The 20,896-nt window shown below is 32.4% G+C and overlaps 1 protein-coding gene across 15 annotated transcripts in view; it reads right to left on the bottom strand.

Moving 5' to 3' along the window:
• Nucleotides 1-20,896, bottom strand: part of LOC108588543 (serine/threonine-protein kinase Nek4-like) — a 272,894-nt gene that overhangs the window by 69,357 nt on the left and 182,641 nt on the right. For 14 of the 15 annotated variants that reach the window (XM_078350157.1, XM_078350159.1, XM_078350160.1 and 11 more), the window contains 2 exons: nucleotides 17,646-17,846; nucleotides 11,506-11,645 (listed from right to left, as the gene is read on the bottom strand). The gene's annotated coding sequence lies outside the window, so the exon portion shown is untranslated. Of the gene's footprint in view, nucleotides 1-11,505; nucleotides 11,646-16,820; nucleotides 16,980-17,645; nucleotides 17,847-20,896 lie in introns of those variants that run through there. The other variant, XM_078350168.1, reaches the window with a different exon arrangement.

Raw genomic sequence — 20,896 nt, 5'->3', positions numbered from 1 at the left:
TATCCAAAAGGACAGACAGGAAAGCTGTAAGTATTCATGCATATTTAGAGTAATCTGATTCAACATAATAGCAAAACTAATTTTCCATATAAAAGAAAATGTGAAATTATACATTAATGATCATTTAATGCACCAGTGGTGTTAGTGGGATCTATCACCTTTTATTTTTTTCCCTCACTCTGTGTTGTAAAATGAAATTACATATTGGATGACTATATCATGAAGTATTTTTATATTACTGGTATAAAGTTCCAAATGCAGAAGAAACATATCCATCTGGAATAATTTCTGCCACTAATGTGACTTTTGCATGCCTGTTCAAAATCTTAGACAACTTAAACATAAATGAATCACTACAAATAGACACATTTAAGATGTTATGGATTTTGATATTTATAAAAAAGTTAATGCATATAAAGAAATTGAAAGGAACATAAAACTAATTCAGTCAAAGTTTCCTTAGCTAAAATAAAATTGAATATCAAGTTTCATTATGAGAAACACTGAGTTGATTCACATTGGGTGAACTAAAAAATTAGATGGAAGGATTAAACTCTTAGAAGATTCTAAACCATGTGTCACAATAGACACAGATGAGAGATCTACTTAGATAATCTTACTGTTGCTCATCATAAAGAAGTATTTAGCATTTTATTAATAAGTTGAAATTACTGGAAAAGCATTTTCTGAATCAAATTCTATAATATCCATAAATGTAATTAACCGAAACCTTTGATTTACAAATTTAGTGACATAATACTAAAGAACTCACATTAGACGTCAGATAACATGATAAACACTTTACTTTTTAGTATTTTTAAGTATTCTTAAATATTTTATTAATAAAATATTCATTAAAAATACAAGTATATATTACATATATAGTATTTTTGAATTAAGATAATGAGTTATCTTTTATTTTACTTTTTCTCACTTCTATTTCTAATCCATAAGTTAGTGTTGACAAATCTGTTTTTTCCAATTAACTGCAATAAATTCTTTTCTATTTCCCAAACTTCTACTTTAAAACAGTTCTTATTTTAAAATTGGCTATCCTTTTTTCTTAACAATACGTTTACAACTGTTCTCTCAATATCACCCTGTTTCTCTAATTCCATGCAGAGCACTCATTTTTCTCAATAGAAAATGTAAGTCATTTATTCTTTTTCATAAATAATAAATTGCATTAATTTCTCAATTGACCTTACTATTTTTTTTTTGTGGGTACATAGGAGGTGTTATTTTGATACTATGCATAATTATCACATCAAGTTAAATGGGGTGTCCATCACTTCAAGCATGTATCTTTTCTTTCTGTTAAAAACAATCCAAATTGGACTCTTTTAGTTATGCTAAATTGTGCAATAAATTATTGTTGACTATAAGCACCCTGCTGTGCTATCAAATACTAGGTCATTTATCTAACCACACTTTCGTACTCATTAACCATTTATACTTTCACCCACTACTACCTTTCCCAACCTCTGGTAACCATTATTCTTCTTTTATCTCCATTTGTTCAATTGTTTTAATTTTAAACTCCCGCAAATAAGTGACAAAATGAAAAGTTTTCCTGGGTTGAGATGTAATTTTGTAATTTTGATTTGCATATCTCTATCAGTGATGATGAGCACCTTAATATATTGTTTGGCACTTGAACGTCTTCTTTGGAAAAATCTACTCAAATCTTTTACATATTTTTAAATAAAATTAATAGTTTTTTTTCTTATGAAGTTGTTTGAGCTCCTTATATATTGTTATTAATCCTTTCTAAAATGAGCAGTTTACAAATGTTTTCTCCCATTCTGTGGTTTGTTTCTTCAGTTTGTTAATTGCTTTGTTGTGCAAAACGTTTTTAACTTGATGTGATCTCATGTGTCCATTTTTGCTTTGGTTGCCTGTGCTTGTTGGATAATGCTCAAGAAATATTTGGTAGATCAATGTCCTGGAGACAATGTTTTCTCTTAGTAGTTTCATAGTTTGAGGTCTTAGATTTAAGTATTTAATCAATTTTTCTTTGGCTTTTGTATATGGTAAGACATAGGGATCTAGTTCCATTCTTCCACATATGGATGACCAATTTTCCCAGTACCAAGAGAATGTCCTTTCCCCAGTGTATGTTTTTGGCACACTTTTCAAAAATGAGGTCACTGTAGATGTATGGATTTATTTCATGATTCTCTATTCTGTTCCATTGGTCTATGTTTTTCTTTTTATGCCAGTATTATGCTGATGGTTACAATAGCTCTGTAGTATAATTTGAAATCATGTAATGTGATTCCTCTGGTTGTGTTCTCTTTGTTAAGAATAGCTTTGGTAATTCTGAGTCTTTGAGGGGGTTCTATATAAATTTTGAGATTACATTTTTCTTCTGTTAGAATGCTATTGGTATTTTGATAGGGATTTCATTGAGTGTGTATATTGCTTTTCATAGAATGAACATTTTAACAACATTGATTCTTCCAATATATGAACACTGAATACTTTTCTAGTTTTTGGTGTGTACTTCAGTTTTTTGCATTAGCGTTTTGTAGTTTTCATTATAGAGATCTTCAGTAGTTTGGTTAAATTTATTCCTAGGAATTTTATTTTATTTGTAACTATTGTAAATAGGATTACTTCCCTGGTTTCCTTTCAGATTGTTGACTATTCACATATGGAGATGTCGCTGGTATTTGTATGTTGGTTTTGTAACCTTCACCTTTACAAAATTTATTACTTTTAATAATTTTTTGGTGGAATCTTCAGGATTTTTCAAATATGAGAACATATCATCTGAAAAAAAGTCAAATAATTTGACTTTTTCCTTTCCAATTTGGATGCTCTTTATTTCTTTCTCTTGACTAATTGCTCTAGCTAGGACTTCCAGTACTGTGTTGAATAACACCAGTGCAAGTGTGTGTTCATGTATTATTTCAGATCTTGGAGAAAACACTTTCAGTTTTCATTTTTTTTACATTCAGTATGATACTAACTGCAGGTCTGTCATATACGGCTTTTACTGTGTTGAGGTGTATTCATTTTATACCCAGTTTTTTAAAAGGTATTATGATAAAAGAATGTTGATTTTTATAAAATGCTTTCTTAGCATCAATTGAAATGATCAGACATTTTTTGCTTTTTATTCTGTTGATATTATTTATCACAATGATTGATTTGAAAATATCAAACCACCCTGGCATCCCTAGGATAAATCTCACTTGGTCATAATGAAAGATTTTTCTAAAGTATTGTTGAAGTCGGTTTAATAGCATTCTGTTGACAATTTTTGCATCAATATTCATCAGATATTGACCTGTAGTTTCCTTTTTTTGATGTGTTTTTGTCTAGTTTTGCTATCAGGATAATACTGTCCTCATAGGATGAGTTCGGGAGTATTCATTTCTCCTCTATTTTTCAGTATACTTTGAGTAGGACTGGTATTAGTTATTCTTTAAATGTTTGGCAAAATTTAGCAGTGAAGCTATCAGGTCCTGGGCTTTTATTTATTTATTTATTTATTTATTTTTGCTGAGGAACTTTTTATTACAGATTGAACCATGAAGAAGTCCCAAACCTGAAAAGACTAACACAACCTAATGATATTTAGTAAACACTCATTATATTTACAAATAATAAGTAACTCTTATTTCTTGTGTTGGTCTGTTTAGGCTTGGGATTTTTCCATGGTTCAATCCTGATAGGTTTTATGTATCTAGGGATTTATTCCTTTCTTCTAGATTTTCCAATCTATAGGCATATAGGTGCTCATAGTAACCTCTAATAAACCTTTTAATTTCTGCACTATCAGTTGTAATGTCTCCTCTTTCATCTCTGATCTTATTTGTTTCTTCTCTCTTTTTTTACTTAATCTGGCTAAAGGTTGGTCTTTTTTTGTCTTTTCAAAAAAGCAACTATTTGTTTCATTGATCTTTTGTATGTTTTTCCATTTCCATTTCATTTATTTCTGCTCTAATTTTTATTATTTCTTTTCTTTTACTAAATTCGGATTTGGTGTGTTTTTATTTTTCTAATTCCTTATGATGGAGTGTTAGGTAGTTTATTTGAAATTTTTCTACTTTTCTGATGTAGGTGCTTATTGCTATAAACTTTCCTATTACTTTCACCATATTCCATAGGTTTTTTGTATGTCATGTTTCCATTTTCATTTGTCTCAAGAAATTTTTTAATTTCCTGCTTAAATTCTTCATGACTCATTCATCATCCAGGAGAATATTATGTAAATTTCCATGTGTTTTATACTTTCCAAAATTTCTCGTGATACTGATCTCTAGTTTTATTTTATTGTGGTATGAATAGATATTTTATATAATTTCATTTTTTTGAATTTTTAAGGACTTTGAATATTTAAAGGCTCTGTGGCCCAACACATTGTCTAGCCTTCACAATGACCCAAGTGCTGAGGAGAAGAAGGTATTTTCTGCAGCTACTAGATAAAATGTTCTATAAACATGTATTAGGTATATTTGGTTTATAGTGTAGATTAAGTCTAATCTCTTTTAGTTGATGTTCTGTCTGTAAGATCTGTCTTGTGCTCAAAGTTGGGTACTGGAGTCCCCAAATATTGCTTTAGGGTCTATATCTCTCTTTAGCTCTAATAATATTTGCTTTACTTATCTGGGTGCTCCAGTAATGGGTACAAACTTAGAATTGTTTTATCTTCTGACTGAATTGATACCTTATCATCATATAATCATTTTCTTTGTCTCATTAATAGTTTTTGTCTTGAAATCTACTTTGTTTGATATAACTATGGCTGCTCCTAATATTTTTTTAAATTTAAGTTGATTCCTTTTAATTTTGAGACAGGGTCTCACTCTCTCACTCAGGTTGGAGTGCAGTGGCACAATTATCGCTAACTGCAGTTTCAAACTCCTGGGCTTAGGTGATCTTCCCACCTAAGCCTCCTGAGTAGCTAGGACCACAGGTATCCACGATCTTGTCCAGCTAAATGTTTAAAATTATGTTTTGTAGAGAAGGAGTCTTCTTATGCTTCCCAGGTTGATCTCAAACTCCTAGACTCAAGTGATGATCCTGCCTTGCATTCCCAAAGGGCTGGAATTAAAGGCATGAGCCACAGCCCCTAGCCTGGACTCCTGCTCTTTTTTAGGTTTCTATTTGCATAGACTATATTTTTCTTTACCTTTATTTTTATTCTATGTGTGTCTTTACAGATAAAGCATGCTTCCTTTAGGCAACAGGTCATTTGGTCTTTTTTTTATTTAATCCATTCAACCACTCTATGACTTTTAATTGGAGGATTTAGCCCAATTAAAATGATATTTTCAAGTACAAACTTACTCCTGCCATTTTATTTGTTTTCTGTTTGTTTCGCGGTCTTCATTTTTGTTGTTTCTTCCTTCCTATCTTCCTTTTAGCAAAGGTGGTTTTCTCTGGTCTTCTGTTTTATATTCTTCCTTTTTGTTTTTTGCATATTTATTTTATTTTTTTAAAATTTAGCATTGCCATGAAGCTTATTAATAATATCTTATAACTTGTGTTTTAAATGACAACAGATTGCATAAACAGAAAACACTAATAAAAACTGTAAACTTCATCCTCCTAAATTTTTTGTTGTTTTCATTCATATATTATTGTACTACCTGTGTCTTGAAATGTTTTTGTAGTTATTTGATAGGTTCATATTTTCATCTTTCTCTTCAAGATATGAGTTCACACACCACAATTATAGTGTTATAATGTTCTGTGTTTCTCTGTGTTCTTACTACTGCCAGTGAGTTTTGTACTTTCAGATTATTTCTTACTGCTCATAAATGTTCTTTTATTTCATACTGAAGCATTCCCTTTAGCATTTCTTATAGGGTAGTTCTGGTGTTGATAAAATCACTCATTTTTTATCTGTCTGGAAACATATTTGTCCTTCAAATTTGAAGGACATTTTAACTGGATATATTATTCTGGAACAAACGATTTTTTCCATTCGCACTTTAAGTATGTCATGCCACTCCCTCCTGGCCTGTAAGGTTTGCACTGAGAAGTCTACTGCCAGATAGATTAAAGCTCCATTGTTATTTATTCCTTTTCTCTTTCTGCTTTTAGAATCCTTTATTTATTGTTGAACTTTGGGGGTTTCACTAATAAATATCTTGAGGTATTCCTGTTTGGGCTAAATCTGTTTGATGTTCTATAAATTTATACTTGAGTATTGACTTCTTTCTCTTTGTTTGGGAAGTTCTCTGTTAAAATCCCTTTTTTAAAAAAAAAGTTTTATTTTAGATTCAGGGGTACATGTGCAGGTTTGTTATACAGGCAAATTCATGTCATGAGGGTTGTACAGATTATTTCAGCACCCAGATACTAAGCCTAGGACGCAATAGTTATTTTTTCTGATCCTCTCCCTTCTCCTACCCTCCAATCTTGAGTAGGCCCCAATGTCTGTTGTTTCCCTCTTCGTGTCTATGTGGTCTCATCATTTAGCTCCTACTTGAGAGAAAATGCAATATTTGATTTTCTGTTTCTGTGCTAGTTTGTTAAGGATAGTGGTCCTCAGATCCATTCATGTTCCTGCAGAAGACATGATCTCATTCTTCTTATGGCTGCATAATGATCCATGGTGCCTATGTACCACATATTCTTTCTCCAGTCTACCATTGAGGGGCATTTGGGTTGATTTTACATGTTTGCTATTGTGAATGTGTGCATATGTCTTTATGTTACATCGATTACATTTCTTTGAGGATATACCCAGCAATGGGAATGTTGGGTTGAATGAGAGTTCCTGTTTTTAGCTCTTTCAGGAATTGCCATAGTGCTTTTCACAATGGCTGAACTACTTTAGACTCCCACCAACAGTGTGTTTCCTTTCTTCACCACCTTGCCAGCATCTGTTATTTTTTGACTTTTTAACAATAGCCACTCTGACTTGTGTGGACTGGTATCTTAATGTGGTTTTGATTTGCACTCCTCTAATGATTAGTGATACTGAGAATTTTTTCATGTGCTTGTTGGCAGTGTGTATGTCTTCTTTGAAAAAGTGTCTATTTGTGCTTTTTGCCCATTTTTTAAATGGGGTTGTTTTCTTCTGGTAAATTTGTTTAAGTTCTCTATAGGTACTGGATATTATACCTTTCTCAGATGCATAGCTTACAAATATTTTCTCCCAGTCTATAGGTTGTCCTTTCACTATGTTGATAGTTTATTTTGCTGTTCAGAAGTTCTGTAGTTTAATAAGGTCCTATTTATCAGTTTTTGCCTCTGTTGCAATGGCTTTTGGCCTTTCTCTCATGAAATATTAGCCAGTTCTTATATCCAGAATAGTATTGTGTATGTTGCTTTCTGGGGTTTCTCTTCTATATTTTTGGGTTTTACATTTAAGTCTTTAATATATCATGAGTTGATTTTTGCATATGATGTAAGAAAGAGATCCAATTTCAATCTTCTGCATATGGCTTTCCAATTATTCGAGCACCATTTATTGAATAGCAAGTTCTTTCCTCATTGTTTTTGTCTGCTTTGTTGAAGATCAGATGGTTGTAAGTGTGTGGCCTTATTTCTGGTCTTCCTATTTTGTTTATTGGCCTATGTGTCTTATTTTGTACCTGTACCATGCTGTTTTGGTTACTGTAGCTCTCTAGGATAGTTTGAAGTAGGGTAACCGGATGCCTTTAGCTTTGTTTTTTTTTTTTTTTTGCTTAGAATTGCTTTGGCTAGGCCCGGTGCAGTGGTTCACACATATAATGCTAACACTTTGGGAGGCCGAGGCAGGTGAATTACTTGAGCTCAGAAGTTCAAGATCAGCCTGAGCAACATGGCAAAACTCTGTCTCTACTAAAAATACACATGGTGGGCATGGTGGCACATGCCTATAGTTCCAGCTACTTGGGAAGCTGAGGTAGGAGGATCTCATGAACCCAGGAGGTTGAGGATGCAGTGAGTCATGATCATGCCACTGCACCCCAGCCTGGATGACAGAGTGAGACCCTGTCTCAACAACAACAAAAAACTTGTGTTGGCTATACAGTCTTTGTGTTGTTGCTGTTCTATATGAATATTAAAATAATTTTTTCTAGTTCTGTGAAGAATGTAATTGGTAGTTTGATATAAGAATAGCATTAAATCTGTAAGTTGCTTTGGGCAGTATGGCCATTTTAATAATAACGGTTCTTTCTATCCATTCCATTTTAAGCAGTGTTTTGCCATTCTTATTGTACAGACCCTTCACCTCACTGGTTAGCTGTATTCCTACATATTTGATTCTTTTTGTGGCAATGGTGAATGAGATTGCATTTCTGATTGGGCTGTCAGCTTGACTTTTGTTGTTGTATAGGAATACTAATGATTTTTGTACATTGATTTTGTATCCCAAAACTTTGCTGAAGTTATCAGCTTAAGGAGACTGTGGGTCAAGACTATGCAGTTTTCTAAATATAGAATCATTATATCTGGGAACAGGGATAGTTTGACTTTCTTTCTTCCTATTTGAATTTATTTTATTTCTTTCTTTGCCCGATTGTTCTGGCCAGGACTTCCAATGCTATGTTGAATAGGATTGTGGGAGAAGACATCCTGGTCTTGTGCTGGTTTTCAAGGGGAATGCCTCCAGCTTTTGTATATTCAGTATAATGTTTGCTGTGGGTTTGTCATAAATGGCTCTTATTACTTTGAGGTATGTTCCTTCAATACCGAGTTTACTGAGAGTGTTTACTATGAAGGAATGTCGAATTTTATTGAAAGCCTTTTCTGCATCTATTGAGATAATCATGTGGTTTTTATTCTTAGTTCTTTTTATGTCATGCATCACATTTATTGATTTGTGTATATTGGACCAACCTCTTATCCCAGAGATAGAACCTACTTGATTGTAGCAGATTAGCTTTTTGATGTGCTGCTAAATTCAGTTTACAAGTATTTTGTTGAAGAAATTCGCAATTATTCATCGAGATATTGTCCTGAAGTAGTTTCTATCTTTGTTGTGTCTCTGCCAGGTTCTTGTATCAGGATGATGCTGACAATAAACTTTATACCCTTATTTCTCTCTCTCTCTCTCTCTCTCTTTCTCTCTCTCTCTGTCCCCTCCCTCCCTTCTCTTTAAGGCCAAAAACTCAGATTTGCCCTTTTGAGGCTATTTCTACAACCTGTTTGCATGTTTCTTTTTTTTATTCTTTTTTCCTTTGTTTCTCTGACTGCGTATTTTCAAATAGCCTGTCTTCAAGCTTGCCAATTCTTTCTTTTGCTCAATCAGTTTTGCTGTTAAAGAGATTCTGTTGCATTTTTCATCATGTCTATTGCTCTTTTCAGCTCCAGAATTTCTGCTTGATTTTTAAAAAAATTATTTAAATACTTAGTTAACTTTATAGGATAGAATTTTGAAGTCCTTCCTTCTCTGTGTTATCTTGGATTTCATTGAGCTTTCTCAAAACAGCTACTTTGAATTATCTGTTTGAAAGGTCACATATGTATGAAATTGGTCACTGGTGCCTTATTTAGTTCATTTGGTGAGGTCATGTTTTCTTGGATGGTTTTGATGCTTGTGGATGTTTATTGGTGTCTAGGCATTGACGATTCAGATGTTTTTTGCAGTCTTTTCACTCTGGGTTTGTTTTTACTTGTCTTCCTTGGGAATGCTTTCCAGGTATTTGAAAGAACATGGGCATTGCAATCTATGTCATTGGTCATTTCAGTGTATCTTCATTAGAGAGCACCTGAAGCCCAGTGTTGCTGTGGCTTTTTCAGACATATGGATGTGCTGCCCTGATGTTTTTGGGTGAGAGTTAGGAGAATTCCCTGGATTACCAGGCATAGGCATTTGTTCTTATCCTCTACTTTCTCTCAAACAACAGAGTCTCAGTTAGTCTCTCTCTCTCTCGTTCTCTCTCTTTTTCTCTCTCACACCTCTCTTCTCTCTTTCTCTCAGTGCTGAACTGCTTGGATTTGGAGAGGGTAACACAAGCACTCCTGTGTCCAATACAGCTGTGAATGTGCTGGGTCCTAGTTGAAGCCAGTGTTTCTCTGAGGCTCACTAAAGGCCTGTGGCAAGTATTCCTTTATCACCACTGCTGATTATTCCATGCCCAAGGGATTTTAGTCAGTATGTGATGAATCCCACAAGAACGTGTTCCTTCCCTTCAAGGCAGCAGGTTTCCTTCTTACACAGGGTGTATCTGGACATGTCATCTGGAAGCTAGGGCCTGGAATGGGGTACTCGGGACCCTGCTTGATGCTTTGTTCTACTGTGAATGAGCTGTCATCCAAGTTGAAAGACAAAGTCCACTTTACTTTAACTCCACCTCTCCTCAATCAAAAGAAAGATGTGCCTCATGGAGTTGGGAGCTCTGCTGCCTGGGTTTAGGAGAAGGGTGACATAAGTACTCCCTTAGCTGTGCTAATTGGTGTCTTACTTAGTCATATACACCTCATGTCCACTGATTCTCAGCCGAGAACAGCACTAGAACTTGCTCAAGAATTGCAGTGCTTATTGCACAGACTGCCTTTCAAGTTTATTGCAGATCCCAGAGCACTTTAACCTATGGTGGCAGAACTTGCTGAAACTCAAACAAGTTCAGTCGGATGATTTGCCTATGGCTAGGGCTGGTTGACCTGCTTTTTCTGTGGGTGCCAGCTGAATTCTGCCTCATGCTGCTTTCTAATGTGATAGGACAGCACTGAGTTCCAATGTAAAACCCCACAGTCACTGCACCCTCCCTCCCACAAGTGCACAGGTTCTATCCGTGCCACATAGCCTCTGCTGGGGTTAGGGAGAAGTGATGTAGGCAACTCAAGACTCTTTTCTACCTTATTTGGTGTCTCTTTTCTTAATAGGAGTTTAAAATCAGGTACTGTGGTCATTCACCTGAGTTTTGGTTCTTATGAAGGTGTTTTTTGGTGTGTGTGTGGGTAGTCATTAAATTTGGTGTTTTATGGAAGGAAAGATCACTAGAGGCTTGTATTCAGTCTTCTTGCCTTCCTTCCATCTCCCTGCACCTACTATGTTTTCAAATATTATTCTGGTTAACAGATCCACACATAAGTTTTATAGATACATAATCTTTTCATGCTTTCTTTTATAAACAGCATAAGAAAACCAGTAACGGATAGTATAGCATTGCATTGCATTGGAAGAACAATAACTCAATTATTCTTGTGGAAAAGAGCCTTCTAATATAATCCTTACAGATCAGACTTCTATGAAACAGAACAAAGAGTACTACATAATAGAGTGAAGCAAAGGACTTAACTAAAAGATATTCAAAGATATCTACTATTTACTTGTTTGATGGCATATGCATGCATTTATTTATTTATAAATACATATTTTTTGAGGTAGAGTCTCATTCTGCAGCTATAAATAAATTTTTCTTCCATATTAAACAAGTAAACTCCATGTGAATAAGAAACATTTCCACCACTGGATTCAACACTGAACCTTAGTGCTTAATATATTTTTAAAAATTGTGGAAATAATTCACATCAGTTGGTATGTTTATCACTGCAAGTAATAAAGTAGTCAATTAAAAATGACTGAAATCAACAAATATACTTTCTCACATGTTTAGTAGTCGGAAGGCAGGGCAGTCACAGGCTTCTTAGTTGCCTTCATCTCTTTCCCTCTGTCAATGTTACTGTCTGCTTCAGTATTTCAGAATTGATTCCCCTCATAGTCACAGAAAGGCTGACACAGCATCTTCCTTTGACAGAATTAGAATACAATAAAATTTTTAATGTTTTAACATTACTGAGATTTTTATCTGAATGCCATCACTTATGAATTTAAATTGAATTTTAAGGTTGTATTATAATCCCATTTTAGTTTGAATACAATCACAGAAAATTATTTTCCAAATCTATGAGAAATTTCTTCAATTCTATAATAAAAGCCTAATGTAAAGATTGACTATAGTTAACAATAATTTATTGTGTGTTTCAAAATCACCAGGAGCATGGAGTTCAATGTTCCTAAAGCAAATAAGTGATATATGCTTGAATAGATAGCCCAGTTATCCTTATTTGATCATCATGCATTGTATGCTTCTAACAAAATATTACATGTACCCCTTTAAATATGTAAAACTATTAAGTATCTATAATAATTTAAAATATAAATAATAAAATATTAGTATTTATTAAAACTGAGTAGTATAGGAATATTTTAGGATGTCATGAAATCAACATGTTAATAATCATCGTAATAAATGTAATGAGAGTTATCACATATTAACTTGGTAAATACCACAAAGTATGTGGTAAGTATGTAGTAAGTACTAAATGCCAGGTACTATTTAAAGCTATGCCTTTGTTACTTTGACCCTTAAACAACCCTATGAGGTTTCAATAAGAGAGAACTAACGCACAAAGTGATTAAATATTGCCTAAGATCATAGAGCTAGCTAGTTCAACAAATCTTCTTTGGTTCCATGGCCCATGCTTTCAATCATTACATAACTGCTTCTCAAAAGTTATATTCTGTCCTTTCAGGAAGAATAGTACCCAGCATAATAAAACACATCCCTGACAGTGATGTGATTGTCAATATTTGGCAATGACCTTTTATGTAAAAAGGAAACAAAAACAAAACACCATGATATGTAGCATTTGTCAATTTTCATGGTGTTAATACTCCCATTGGTTGATTTCAAGCTATCAACATGACTTTACTGACTGCAGATTTAGGAAAAGATTTTCTCAATTAGCTTTGGTCTGTTGAGAGAGCCAGCTTTAGCATATCATAAATTTAAATCCTTTGTTAGTTCCAAAGGGCTAATATATATTTAGTTTGTTCCAAAGGACTAATATATATATATATATATACAATATATATAATATACATAATATGTCTATTTTATCAATTGATTTGTTTTTCTCTTAAAAGATAATATATCTTGTTTCATCTTTAATTTATGTGGAAAATCAAATATTATTAGTTATGAAAAAGGGCTTTGCAAATAAAACAAATAAAATAAGCCATTACCATATTCAGATACAGTAATAAAGTATATTGAATGTTATTTTTACTGCTGTCACTTGTGAATGACTGTTCTGCAGCTGGTGAGGTTAAAGAAATGAATTTACTTCAGAAAACACCCAGATACACCTTGGTACTATATATTTTTTCTTATTACATTTACATTCTACTCAAGTTTTAGGCAATAAAACTAAAAAGTAAAAAAAAAATATTCTGAAGGAAAAGTAGCATATGTCAGAATATGATTTATTAAAGATTTTTGTTATAGCTGCCTTTTACAAAACTAACTGCATCTATGTTATCTAGAATGAAAGACACATTTGCACTTTACATCTTGGGTACAATTTCTCTGAACTGATAAACACTTCAAGTTGTTTTGAGACCAATGGAACAGAATAGAAAGCCCGGAAATAATTTCATATATTTAGCATCAACTGATTTTTGACAAAGTTACCAAGAATACATAATGAATAAAAGATGTTATCTTCAATAAATGGTGTTGGGAAGACTAGATACCCACATGTAGAATAATAAAATTACATTCTCATCTTGCGTTGCTCACAAAATCAACTCAAAATGAATTACAGACTTAAGCAGAACACCTGAAACTATAAACTACTAGAAGAAAACACAGGGGTCAAGCGCCATGATACCAATCTAGGCAATGATTATTTGGATATGACCCCCAAAACACAGGCAACAAAAGCAAAAATAGGCAAACAAGATTACGTCAAACTAAATAGCTTCTGCACAGCCAAGAAAGCAATCAATATAGTGAAGAGACAATTTACAGAATAGTAGAAAATATTTGCAAGCCATACATCTGAGGAAGTTAATATCTAAAGCATATTAGGAATTCGACTCAATAGCAAGAAAACAAATAATTCAATTAAAAGATAGGCAAGACCTGAACAGACATTTCTCAAAGACATGCAAACAGTTAACAGATATGGAAAAATGCTCACCGTAACTAGTGATCGGAGAAATGCAAAGTGAAAAAAGGAGATATCACTTCGCACTGTTAGTATGGCTATATTTCAAAAAGTCAAAAGAGAAGTGTTGGTCAGAATGTGAAGAAAAGGGCATACTTGCACAGTGTTGGTGGAAATGTAAATAAGTATAGATATTGTAAAATACAGTAAAGATGCACCTAAAGAAAGTAAAAATGAAACTACCATATGATCCAGCAATCCCACTTCTGCATACATATCCAAAGCAAATGAGATCAGTGTATCAAAGAGATCTCTGCACTTACACGTTCATTCCAGCATTATTCACAATAGCCGAGATATAAAATCAACCCAAATGTCCACCAATGGGTGAATGAATAAATAAATTGTAGCATATATACACAAATAGTATTATTCATCCTTAAAAAAGAAATAAATCCTGTCACTTATGAAAACATAAATGAACCTGGAGAACATTAATTAAGTGAATATGGGAGGTACAGAAATAATTAAAAAAAAACACATCATCTCCCTTATATATGGAATTTTAAAAAACTGAACTAATAAAAGTAAAGAATAAAATAGTGGTTACTAGAGGCTGGGGTGGGGGTTGAAGAGATTTTGGTTCAATAATAAAAAATTTTAGCTAGATGAAGCACTAGGTTAAATAAATCTATAGTACAATATGGTCACTATAGTTAATGGTAATGATTGCATTCTTGAAAATTGCTGAGAGCAGATTGTAAGTGCTCTCACAACAACAAAAAAGCATGTGAAGCAATGCATATGTTACTTAGCTTCATTTAGCCATTTCACACTGTACATATTTTAGAGATCATGTTGTACATGGTAAAGACATGAAATTTTGTCAATATAAAAAGTGAATAATTTAGAAAAAATATTTTGTTTCTCTCAATCAATATTTGTCTCTTTTCTTCCAAAGTTTTAAGATTCTTAAAGAGCTTTTTTAATGTGGATATCTCTGGTTTTTCCATATGAAAATATAAAATTCATCCATGTCCCTAAAAAAGACACAAACTCATCTTTTTTTTTGGTTGCATAGTATTCCATGGTGTATATGTGCCACATTTTCCTGTCCAGTCTATCATTCATTGATGGGCATTTGAGTTGGTTCCAGGTCTTTGCTATTGTAAACAGTAACTCTTGATATCTGGAATATATATGTATATATATCTCAGTGACATTCTTTTGAGTTTATAAAGATTAGACAGCCTAGCACACAACAGTTTAATTTCTAACCTTGATGTAATAAAGCAAATAATTTTAATCAAAAAAAGAAATACAAATAATAAAAAATTGAGTATTCAATTATTAATTCATATAACAACAGTACAAAACTAATTCTATTTTGATAAAAAATGGTGTATATCTCCTATAAAAATAAAGAAGTATTATATATCCCAGAATAATAAAAATTAGTTATACAGGTAGAGATTTACATATATATAAATCTCATTAATTGCTTACTGTAAAAGACAAGGATCTTAATATGTTCTTTTGATTGAAACATATAAAGAAAAGCCATTTCACATATATGTAGTTAGAAAAGGGAAAGTATTATAATAATAGTTTAACATAATAGTGGATTTTTTGTTACTATATCAAACTCACCACATGGTGTATTTCAGAAAATAAGTTGCAATGTAGATGCTGAAAGCTTATGACTAAACTTTACGCAAGTGTTAAATGCTATTGATTTAGCTTGCACTTTAAAATAATATTTTACCCATAAGTGATTTTTGACATCATATATAGGTCATTTAAAAAATACTGCTATACTATATTATGTAACTAATTACATAAATGTTATCACTTTTCATTTTAAAGTATCAAAAGAAAATTATGTGTGTTAATATCACTACTGATAGAATTAGAAGTCTTTAAACACTGGAAAGCTCCCAAATTATGGTAACAGATAAAAGTTTCCCAAATTTCTAATTTTCTCACAATAGCTTAATTTTTCTCATTAGATAGACATAGTGTTATGTTATTTTTTTCCCTTGAAGTGGAAGGCTTCCTTTTTTCATTTTTAGGAAAATGTCTTCAAAATGCTGAAAGCTGAATAATTATAATTTGCTTCCTATTTTGTTACAAGAAATATTTTTAAAGTCTGTACCTTTAAAAAAGTGTATATTTTATTTAAACATATGAATAAATTTTATTGGCTAATCTTGACTGAAACTGATGTTTTAATTTCTGCAAGAGACTACAGTTACAGTTTGATGCCATTGCTCTAATTTATGCTAGTGCTCTCATCTGTTTTTGCACCGTCAATGAAAGTGTCAAAGAAGTGAAAAAGACAATGACACCTGTTCTTATAAAGACAGTGATCTCAAAAAGCCCTCAGAGAAACATTTCATCATGCAGCCAGAAATAATAATTCTGCAGTGAGAAACTCTATATTAGCTTTCATGTACACATCATTTATATGCAAATGATTTATATATCATATATGTCATTTACATATAATTTATATGTATATGAGTACATGAAGGTTAAGAAATATGTGCACATACATACACACATTTATTAGTGTTCATTTTATTAATGTTTTAATATATTCCACAAGGAACATATTAAATACACACACACACACATGCATGCACATTTATTAGTGTTTATTTTCATGTTCTGTAGCTGGGAAGAAGATGGCCTATAAAGTCTATTAATTTTTTTAAGGTAAATATAATCATATGTTTATTATTTGAGAGTTAGATTCTAGTATCTTCAATTTTTTATTGATAAATATTTTTAACATTTCTCAAGTATGAAGAAAATAGTAGTGAATAAATAAAACAAAGAAACCTGAAAGCTAAAGGAGATATTAAACAATTATGCAGTTTAAAGTACTTATAAAAGATAACATAATTGCTAAATAACTCATTCTTATACCTTTGTATGCTTATTGTTCATTCCTATATATATATGGTATTATAGGAAATAAGGAATAAAGTGATTCATTATCAGAATGTGATTATTATACAAATAGCCTTTATTCTGTTTTCTTCATCAATGATTACTCCTCCTCGTTTGAAAGCATCCTTTGGTCACTGAAGTGTTATTATAAAACCAGCATTACACATAGGTATCTATAAAATGAGAAAGCATGAAAGATTGTAGTTTACATGCCAATGTTCACTCTCACAGTTCATTTTTGTTCACAGAGATATAATGGCATAACTGAGTACATTGACAGGAATTTTCAAGTTATTGAAAGACCTTGAGGACTGCTGGTCTGAAATATTCATTTGTTAATGCAAACAAAATAGTCTCAAAACAGTTGATATAAAATATGCTCAAATCAGTAAAATGTCCTTGGGTTTTATCTCAAAAAAGAAAGAATGGCTCAGTGTCCCCATTCAAATCTCATCTCAAATTGTAATCTCTGTAATCTCCACATGGCAACAAAGAGACTTGGTGGGAGGTGACGGATCATGATAGAAGTTTCTGCTGTGCTATTATCATGATTATGAATGATTTCTTATGAGATCTAATGGTTTTATAAATGTTTGACAGTTCCCCTTCACACATGCTCTCTCCTGCTGCCATATAAGATGTGCGTGCTTCTCTTTCCACCACGACTGTATGTTTGCTGAGGCCTCCCCCGCCTTGCTGAACTGTGAGCCAACTGTTTTTATTTTGATTTTTTACAAATTACCCTGTCTCTGGTAGTATCTTTATAGCAGTGTAAAAAACAGACTAATACTGGGGTTCTTCCCTTTCTAGAGGCTGTGGAGGATAGTTTGTTTCCTTACCTTTTCCAGTATGTAAAGGCTTCCAGTGTTCCTTGGTGAGTTACCCTCTTCTTTCATTTTCAAAGCCAGCAGAGTAGTCTTGAATAATTGCCATACCTCAGCACTCCAATTTTGCTTCTGTAGTTACATCTGCCTCTTTGATTCTGACTCTTCTGTTTCTCTTGTTGACTTTTAGGTATCTTTTAATTACACTGGGCAAACCTGGATAAGGCAAAAATATTTCTTTAGTTTTAGGTAGCTAATTAGCATCCTTAATTCTATCAGCAACCTTAATTCCCTTTTCCATATAACCTAACATATACACAAATTCTGGGGATTAGGACATGGGCATCTTAAAGGAACATTATTTTGCTATGATAGATATATTCCATTTCTGTTTGCTTTCCTCCTTTGGTTCACTTCCCATATGTACTCTATCTTTGTGTTTTTGCTCTTTCTCTTTTCAGACAAATAACAATGATGCCATTCTCACTGTCTTTTTCTAATTATACTAAGATTTCTGCATGAAAGCTAACCATTCCTCCATTAGGAGATTTCATTCTACAATTCAAGCTATAACAGACCCTTCCTTTGCTAAAATTTTACAATATTTACACACTTAATGCGACCATAAAGTTTAAATACACCATTCTCCAGTTTTTTCTTTCTTTCTTTCAGTTATTTAATCTCCCTAAGGTGATGTTAATTTCCATGCACCAGAAACTACCTCATTATGTTACTCTTTGTGTTTGCTGTGCTTAGCTATGTGTCGTTTACAAATTTTGATTAACTGTTTTCCCATAACAAGATTCCATTTCATGGTTGAATAAAATAAACAAATATATAGGAAATCCAACTATATCATTTGTATTATGTAAATAATTTTGGTCAATTAAAAATTTGTAAAGCAAATAACAAAATGGATAGTATTAATACAGTGAATAATAACCTAATATCAACATTAGTTTTCATAATTTATGTTACCTGAAAAAATATTACTGGTTGAAATTTGCATACAATACCAAAATTGAGCTTTCTCTGAGTAAGTTCGAGTATTAATTAAATATTTGATCTGTTTATTTCCCTTGTTTGTATACTATTTCAGGTCGCTGAATAACATTTTTTTCTGGTTATTTCATGTAAGAAAGGGAATAAAATTTCTTTCTTCCTTTTGAGTAACTTTTTTTAAATAAACACCACATTTACAATATGAGTAATACATCCCATTAGATTTGAGGTGCCTTTAATGAGTGTGGTCTCATATATTATTTTGCCTCCTCAAATAGTGTTGACTAAAGTAGCCGAGGGAACCTGTCCCTAATTACGTCTACACAGTTCCGAGTGCTGTTTTCCTTGCTACGCAGCAAATATCGCATGTTTATTGTAACTATTTAGCAGGTTGCCATAACTCAGCTATCCGTCTTGCTCTTTGTCTTTTCTCCCATTGTAACTTTCTACCCTCCTATGGAACAGAAAGTTTGAAGGCCCTAAGGGCTAAAGCAGATTGACATTTTATGCTCAATATCTGCAAATTTCAAAAATATTGTTTCTTCTGCTGCTCATTACTCATTAAATAAGAATAGGCCTAAGAAGTCTGTGGACACAAGTAATTGCCTCAGTATGTGTAAAAATAATGGTGTATCAGTAATATGAACTATCAGCGATGGACATCAAAGATTTGTTATGAACAAAGGTAATTAAATATCAACAAAAAAATGTATGAATTTTCAGTACTGGTATATGAGTATACTATCTGCATAAATGTCCTAATGGCTAGTCTTAAACTGTGTGGAAGGTTCTGAGAGTGTCCCTCCTGAATTTTAAATATGGAAGAAAATCTTGACTCTTCCTATGCCCACAGAAAGAGAAGTTCTGTGTTTTGGCCATTTGAATATTATTTGGAAAATGGGCGATAAAGAATAGTTCAACTAGTCTCAGGGTATAACACCAAATAATATTGATATATGTTGTCTATTTAACTATAAAGAATAATCTAATTCTCAAATTTCTTATTATATACTTTCAATAAATAAAATGTAAGGTTTTTTGTTTAATAAACTAATTATATTAAAATTATTTTTATCTACATGATGGACCTGTTGTGTCCACATTGGCAATGATCAACACAATTATTAGAAGAATTATAGTTTTGGGAGAATGACTGTAATTATTTAGGAAAAAAAGGTAAATGAGACCTTTTTCGCCTATTAATCTTGTTTGTGAGTCATGAGAGGATCCCTTAACATAGCAGCAGCAGTGATGTCAATAAGGAAATCGAAACTTTGGCCTGTTAGGTGGGCAGGTATTAGTTCACAAGAAAATGAGATTGGACAAAAAATTAGCAAAAGAGAAAAAAGAGGCTAGATTTTTTATTAGAAGAATGTGCAGTTTGAAAATAAAAAGATTAAAATATACTCTAGAAATTGGAGATCCAGATCAGGTTTAGTAAAGAATAAATGAAGTGAAAAGAAAAAACAGTAACAACAATAAGCTAGTCAGAACTCTCTTGTGGTTGTAGCTAAAACGGTGGACCTGAGACTGAAATAAGGCAAAGAGAGCAAGAAGTGCTAAAGTTTATTCAATATCTCATAATTCTGCTAGAATTTTATTGTAAATTTTGATGTATTGATATTTATTATATAGATCATGCTTTAAATCCCATTTTAAGAATTCTTCAGTAAGTCCTAAATCCTTAAGATTTTCTCCTATGCCATGCATTAGAAGTTTTACACTATTATATTTTGTACTTAAATCTGTGATCTATTTTCTGTTAAATATTGTTAAGTATGAGAGATTTTAGTCAAGTTTATTCCCCACCACTCCCTGGCTATATCCCATTGCTACAGTACCATTTGTTGATTTTGCCATTTTCCAATTAAATTGTCTTCCACCTTTGTTAAAAATCAGTTGGCTAAATTGGTGTAGGTCTATTTCTGGGTTCTCTATTCTATGTGTTTATCCTTTAACTCATATGATATAGTACTGTAGCTATATGGTAATTCTGGAAAGCAGGTAGAGATTTAGTTTTCATTTAATTATACTTGTAAAAATTTTTTTAACTATTCTATATTTATCTTCCAAATATATTTTAGAATACTTTTGTTTATATATACCAAACTTATTGGTGTGATTTTGATAATTGTGTAAAATCTGCATATCAAGTTAGAAGAAATTCATATCTTTACTAAGATGAGTCTTCCAACCCAGGAATATTACATATCTCTCCACTAACTTAGATATTTTATTTCTTTCTTGAATGTTTTTCACACATT

Source organism: Callithrix jacchus, chromosome 15 (assembly GCF_049354715.1).
Source record: "Callithrix jacchus isolate 240 chromosome 15, calJac240_pri, whole genome shotgun sequence".
Classification (NCBI taxonomy): Eukaryota; Metazoa; Chordata; class Mammalia; order Primates; family Cebidae; genus Callithrix; species Callithrix jacchus.
Note: the sequence above shows the minus strand (reverse complement) of the source record. Positions and strands in the feature narration are given on the sequence as shown.